The 7,863-nt window shown below is 35.8% G+C and overlaps 1 pseudogene; it reads left to right on the forward strand.

Annotated features, from left to right (window-relative positions):
* Positions 1-1,974: 1,974 nt before the first annotated feature.
* LOC120164524 lies at positions 1,975-7,316 on the forward strand (annotated as a pseudogene).
* The last annotated feature ends 547 nt before the right edge of the window (positions 7,317-7,863 follow it).

Genomic DNA, 7,863 nt, shown 5'->3' on the forward strand with positions numbered 1-7,863 from the left:
GTTTCTGCCTATATGCAGAGTTTTTACGCAGAGATTTATTTGCAGGGATTAATTACCATTACATACACGCATATGAAGACTGCATATGAAGACTGTTCACCTATGTATTTATTTATTTATACATGCATTGTATTTTATCTTTATTTTTAATTTTATGACTGCCAGAGGTCTTCCACGGAAGCTGCTCTCAACCTGGTGTTGGGGGCAGCCTACTACCCTACCTCCCCTTACCCCATTGCATATGGGAATAGGGTTTTGTTGTTGTTGTTATATTAACATGACATCTGCTGACCCCAAACACTGCTCACAACGACTATATTTTTTAATCTTCAGGATTGACCCAATTGCCCCTATCTACTGCTTTGGATTATGATAATGGTGGATTTTAGAACGCCCTTAGGGTGTGTTTGGTTGGGGGAATGTGAGATTCTCATGGGAATGGAATCGACATTCCCCCGTTTGGTTGGTTGGGAATGTCATTCTCGGTAATCTTATATTACCAATAGTGGATTTTTTGGGGGTATATTACTGGAAATGTCATTACCTCCCTTTCCTTAGGTATTGTGGATTACCAGAGTTTTGGACTAAAACGCCCTTACTTTTTTTTCTTTAAAAAATATCCTTATTCTGTCATTGAATAATAAAAATTCTAGGGCGTTTTGGACTAAAACGTCCTTAATTTTTTTTCTTTAAAAAATATCCTTATTCTATCATTGAATAATAAAAATTCTACGAAGGTTAAATTACAAATTTATCCTTAAACTATTTTAGCTTTACAAAAAAATATATAATTAAAATTTTATATGAAGTTCAGGGGTTAAAATAAAATTTTACCATTTCATTAAACCTTTTTATATTTTCAATTTTGTAAAAAAATTATATAAATTTTATGAATTTAAATTTTTAAAGAAAATATATAAATATTTTCCAACTTGTTAAAAAACTAAATATATAATAAGGACAATTTGGTCAAATATAAATTTCAATAATCTTTTATTCCTTTAACCAAACACGGTAATTTTACATTCCTGCTAAACCAACCAAACACAAAATACAACATTCTCAGTAATCCTAATCCTTGGTAATCTTTTATTCCCACTTGTAATCTTACATTCCGTGAACCAAATCGATTTATTGATGAAATGGTAGGACCTATGTTTTATTTTGCTTTCAAAGGAATTCAAATCGATTAAATAGTTTGTTGCTTGAGTAATAATTTAGCCTATGTATAGTAAAGGTCTATTATGAGAGACGATCTTATAGTATTTTAATTTTAAATGTTGTTTAAGGGATTTAATATCTTATTTTGTTAAAGAGCTTAAAAAAATTACATAAAATTTGATATAACAGGATGAGACATGAATTTATTAGACAACGCTCGTAGTTAAAATTCCGACATTATAATTTTAATAAATTAGTTAGAGGATCACCCTCCTATTGAGTCTATGTAGCACCTGACCTGAATTATTCAATATATAAATAAAATTTTAATTAAAATATAATTTCATTAAAAATTAACTTGTTTTTTTATCTAATTCGGGAGAGATAAAATTATCAGACAAATCAAAAGATATAATATAGACATTTACTATTGATTTCATTGTTTATATTTTAAAAACATATCATTTTTATAGAGCTTTATTGATCTAATTCATTCCTCGTTCAAACTTACTAAAATTAACCTTATTATTTTGCTTTCCGAAAGAGGGGGGAAACAGAAAAGGTATGAAAGGATATTATAGTCATTTCAGACCGGTTAAGATCTAAAAGTTGTAAGAATTCAAAAGGCCAACGGTCATCTCCATCTCCTCGTCACCACTACAAAAATTTCCACCGCCTTTCTGGTTCTCTACAAATTCAAATTTAACTTCAAATTAGCACTCGCTTTCCCCCTCTCTCTCTCTCTCTCACACACACACACACACACACACTCTTTTTCTCAGAGATATCCCAAATCTTTCTTCTTCTTCCCAATTCCCCCAAAACAAGAAAGCAAAAGAATGAAATCGAGAACAGAAGCCGCCGTTGCGGATAATGGCCGTTTCTTTGGAAGCATTTCGACGTCTTCGCTTCGGAATTTGATTCCAAAATCAAAGCTTAAGAAAAGCGCCAAGAAATCCAACTCTGAAAACACCCCTCCACCAGATCCCAACATTATTCAAGTCAGTAATTCTGCAAAATTATCCCCAAATCTCTTACTTCTCGCTCCATCAACCCACCTCACGCTCATCCTCAAATTCCATTTCCTATGAACTCTCCATCAAGGTATTGTAAAAAATATCAGCTTTTATTTTCCTTCGAGAAACTTTATATAGTTTGAGTAATTGTTTGGAATTTAAGCAGAAAGAGATTGCTGAATCCGAAGAACAAAATGGAAAATTGACGAATATAGATCCATCTGTCAAGTTAAATTTACAAACTTGATTATTTAATTTTCTACTATTTTGTTTTAATGTAACATGATTCTCATATCTTTTAAGCTTTTAGCATATTTCTACACTTGATTACGATTTTTTTTATTTTTTTTTTCATCTTTAGTAAAGTTGAAAACTGAATTCATTGCATCTTGATTTTTATTGCAACTTGATTTTCATATTTTTTGTTAACAATTAGGTGGTAGTGAGAATTAGACCCATAAATGGCCAAGAAAAAGAAGTGAATCGAACACTGAGGAAGGTTTCTTCATATTCTTTATCAGTTGGTGACCGCAAATTCACTTTCGATTCCGTTCTTGATGCAAAGTCCAGTCAGGTTAGTCGGTACAAGCAAATTTCAAATCCTGTTTCTTACATTAAAAAAATGGGTGTTTTGGCTCATAAACTGTATATATTTTTTGGTGGCTACCAGGAGGATGTTTTTCAGCAAATTGGTGTTCCTTTGGTACAAAATGCATTAGCTGGTTACAACGCTTCAATGTTGTCATACGGACAGGTACTCTACGATATATATATTAAGCTCCTCTCCACCTGCTTGATGAATATTAGTGACTAGAACAATTGATGGAAAGTTGTGTATAAAGTAACCATGGTTTATACGAAATTACTTTGTGAATAGACTGGAAGTGGAAAGACTTACACAATGTGGGGTCCACCAAGAGCCATGGTTGATGATCCATCACCCGGAAGCCACCAGGGGATTGTCCCTCGTATCTTCCAAATGCTGTTCTCTGAGATTCAAAGGGTATGCTCTTCTATTTTCCTTATCCTGAATTTTGTTATAATGGGAACCTGGAAGTGTGGTTCGTTGCTTCATATGCTTTGAATTTTACAGGAACAAGAGAACTCTGACGGTAGACAGACAAATTATCAGTGCCGTTGTTCCTTTCTTGAGGTACGTACTGGTTTTGAAGCAGGTCTTTAGGACATAATTTGCTTGCTTTGCACTGATCCCATTTTTTTTAGAATGGATCACTGTGGAGTTCATAAAGCAGGCCGAGTTTTCAATCATGAGTTTGTAGATTAGTGTAAAAATTTTCTGTTTTTTGCTTCATAAAATGTAATGACTTGTGCACGATTATTTTGCAGATTTACAATGAACAAATTGGGGATTTACTTGATCCAACTCAAAGGAACCTTGAGGTGAATATTGACTATTACTTATTTCCCACTTAAAACAGTTTTTCAGGGTTTATTGCTTCATGGTGTATAATTGGATTATTGGACATTGTTTTTCAGATAAAGGATGATGCAAAGAATGGAATGTATGTTGAGAATTTGACTGAAGAATATGTTTCTAGTTACGAGGATGTAACTCAAATTTTGATTAAGGTAGGCGGCCAACCATTTACTAGAACAAGTTTTCTATTCTAAATAAAGCATTGATCGCCTAATTATTTATCATGCTTTATTCTTACTAGTACATGGTCACTTCAATATTGTGTGTTACAGGGGCTTTCAAGTAGGAAGGTTGGAGCAACAACCGTAAATTCTAAGAGTTCTCGGTCTCACATTGTGTTTACTTTCTTCATCGAATCTTGGTGCAAGGTACAGCCACGATCGAGTTTTAACTTCTGCTAATCTTTTCTTTTGGGTGTCAATCAGTGTAGTTATGTTTTGTAGCACTTTCTCTTTGAAGCTGTTCAATTCCATGATGAGTGCTACCAAACATGCTTGTGCATAACTGCATATATAGAATCTAGGATTTTCCTCTCAAATTAATGAGCTGATCATCATTGATACCACAGGAAGCTTCTTCAAAATGTTTCGGCTGTTCAAGAACAAGCAGAATCAGCTTGATTGACCTTGCAGGACTGGATAGAAACAAACTTGAAGATGTGAGTAGACAACGTGTACAGGAAGACAAAAATGTAAAGAAGTCCCTATCACAGCTAGGGTATGTGTATCGTACTCTTTATATAATCTGTAGCCATTCAAATAGAGAGATTATATGTTGATATGTTTATAAAGTTTCAAGTATGTATGTGATTATTGGGTATTGTTGATAGAGCTTGTGGATAATCTTTGGTTGTTTAATGATGTAGATATTTGGTTAACACTCTTGCAAAAGAAAGTCAACCTGAAGAGGCTCCATATGGAGGTTCCTGTTTAACACGTATACTGAGAGAATCCCTCGGGGGAAATGCCAAACTAACAGTTATTTGCAACATTTCTGCAGACAACAGGTATTATAGTCGGACTACATTTTTCGAGTTTGTTCTTTATTGAATGCGAGTTGCAATAACGTTGAACGTTTAAGACATAGTAGTGATGTTTTCAAAAGGCATTTCTTTTAAGCAAGGCTTACGTTGTTTTTGACTGCAGAAATAGTAGTGAAATACTGAGCACTCTCAGATTCGGGCAAAGGATTAAATCTGTAAGAAACGAGCCAGTAATAAATGAAATATCTGAAGATCATGTCAACGGCTTGAGTGATCAGATTCGTCTACTGAAGGTCGAAAAGTTTCTGCATTACTTACTTTTTTAACTTATTGTACTTGATCATGACCTGACTTGCTCTTATCAATTACAGGAAGAGCTTATAGGAGCAAAGTCTGATACATATAGCTCAGTTGGTAGTAAAACTGAATATGTTAATGGGTGGAATGCACGTGAAAGCTTGAACCAGTTAAGAGTAAGTCTGAACCGCTCTTTGATCCTTCCACACATAGATAATGAATACCAGGAGGTCCAGGAGGAGCTTAATATTGGTGAGGAAGATGTAAAGGAACTACGACAGCACCTAGATTATTTGCATAGCTCTATTGAGACAAACGTAAGAGATACATCTAACAAGAGAGGTTCCATTCAGACTTCTTCCGCGAGAGGAAGTTGTGAGACAGACTTGCTGAGTGAAGATGACATTCATAGCCCAAAAGAAACAGAGATGGAAGAAATTGATGTAGAGGAACTCCCTCCCATGGCCATTTCCGCATCAGCTGATAACCTTTCAGTTGATCCTTCAATTAGAAATAGCACCTCCATTAGCCCACACAGTCGGTCTTCAATCCTCGAAGAGCCTACTTTGTCAGAGTCTCCAAAAATTGCAAATAATATAAGGAAAAGCATGGCTGTCCCATCTGCACTTCTGGCCAGTCAGAACAATGTATCAGAGAGTTCAGAGTCAGAGGTACTACGTCAGTCACTCAAGCCCAACGTGCACATCAAGTCATCATTACGTGCAAGCAAGACTTTTTTAGGACCTAGAGAGTCATTGGCTGCTAGCCTTCAAAGAGGCCTGCAGATTATTGATAATCATCAGCATGGTTCAGCTTCCAACAGATCTTCAGTTGCCTTCTCTTTCGAAGACTTAATGCTGAAGCCTTGTCCAGAAGCAGAAAAGGCCAATGCTTCTGTTCAAACATTACCAAATGACAAACCATCTTCAGATGATTCTTCTACTTCTCTTCTTTGTTCATCTTGCCAAAGGAAGTTTGACAACAAACAGGGAGATGACGAGAACCCGGTATGTTGACTTGCTGAAGCATGCTCCCTTTTATGGTTTGGTTGTTGTTGTGTACTTATTAGTTTTGTTGCTTCAATTTCAGGCTGTAACAAGGGATTTGGAAGAAGCCACCAGAAGAGAGAAAACACTTGAAAGTATTTGTAAGGAGCAAGCAGCCAAAATTGAGCAGTTAAATCATCTGGTAATAATCTTTATGATCCCTTTAGAATGAGAATATATACTCGGGCTATATTTTGATGGTCTATAAACTTCTACAGGTAATGGAAATAATACCACTTGACCAATCCAACAATGGTGGTAATGGAAAAGAACATTTTGATGCGAGTGAAAAGGAAGAACTTCTTCTGGAAATTGAAACATTGAAGAGCATATTGCAGTCACATGCTGCTCCATCTCCAAACATGTCTACTGAAAAACTGAGGTCCTCTTTGTTGTCACGTTCCATTCAACCACGAAAAAGTGTAGACAGTCGTAATAACAACGAGGAAGAACTCGAGAGGGAAAGACAGAGATGGATGGAAATGGAAAGTGATTGGATATCATTGACAGATGAACTCAGGATGGACCTTGAATCCATCCGCTGTCGTGCCAAGAAAGTAGAGATGGAACTGAAGCTAGAGAAGAAGTGCACCGAGGAATTAGATGATGCTCTTAGCAGATCTGTCCTTTGTCATGCTAGAATGGTTGAACATTATGCTGACCTTCAGGAAAAATACAACGATCTTGTTACGAAGCACCGGGCAATAATGGAAGGCATAGCAGAAGTAAAGAAAGCAGCAGCAAAGGCAGGGAAAAAAGGCCACGGTGCACGTTTCGCCAAATCCCTGGCTGCTGAGCTCTCAGCTCTTAGAGTTGAAAGGGAAAGGGAGAAAGAATTTTTGGAAAAAGAGAACAAAAGTCTCAGAATCCAGCTAAGAGATACAGCGGAGGCTGTTCATGCAGCTGGAGAACTCCTTGTTAGGCTGAGAGAAGCTGAGCAGGCTGCTTCAATTGCGGAGGTGACAAAGCAAAAACTTCGATATTTTTACTGATTAGTAAACCTTCAGAGTTTGATCCTAACTTGAGTCCGTCGTTTTTTCACAGGAGAAGTTTGGAAATGTTCAGCAAGAGAATGAAAAGTTAAAGCAGCAAGTGGAGAAGCTAAAAAGAAAACACAAGATGGAAATGGTCACCATGAAACAGTACCTTGCAGAGAGCAGATTGCCGGAATCTGCACTGCAACCATTATACCGGGAGGATTCGGATGTAGCAACGCAGAACAGCAGTGCAATTCCATATGATGATGATCAGACATGGAGAGCTGAATTTGGAGCAATATATCAAGAACATTACTAATTCATCCGAAGAAATCAGACCCTCCTTTGGTCAAAAGGAAAATAATACAAATATGTATACTATGCTTCTGGGACACTATATATGAGTGTCGGGTACAAGTATGTATCTCAAACTCAGTGACCAAATATTGTTTATCATGTAAGTTATTCTTTTTATTCATAGATATCTGTGTTAAGGTATGCTTTGATTAATTTAGAATTCCAATGATTGTAAAGTTGATAAATAGTACAGGAAGTTTAAGAAAAATAAACAGATAAAAAGAAGGGTTAACCACTTCAATTACCACTTACCTTTAAGCGCGGGTTCAAAAATGTCACTGACATTTTAATTTTGACAATTTTAACACTAATGTTTATGTTTAGCTACAATTATACCAATTCGCCGTTAATCCATTAACATCAATGATGATATGGTAATTTTGTGCCGTGACGGTGATGATGTGGATCCCTCACCAAAAGCCCAAAATGACGTCGTTTTATTAGAATCCATTTGATGAAAAATTGATTTCAATGGGATTTGAACTAAATACTTCATGAACAAATGTCAAACACCCAGCCACCAAGATAAATTAAGAACTTGTTATATTCTTAACAAAACTAATATATATGTTTAATAGTAGTTGTATAC

Source organism: Hibiscus syriacus, unplaced genomic scaffold (assembly GCF_006381635.1).
Source record: "Hibiscus syriacus cultivar Baekdansim isolate YM2019G1 unplaced genomic scaffold, ASM638163v2 tig00111540_pilon, whole genome shotgun sequence".
In the NCBI taxonomy this organism is placed as follows: domain Eukaryota; kingdom Viridiplantae; phylum Streptophyta; class Magnoliopsida; order Malvales; family Malvaceae; genus Hibiscus; species Hibiscus syriacus.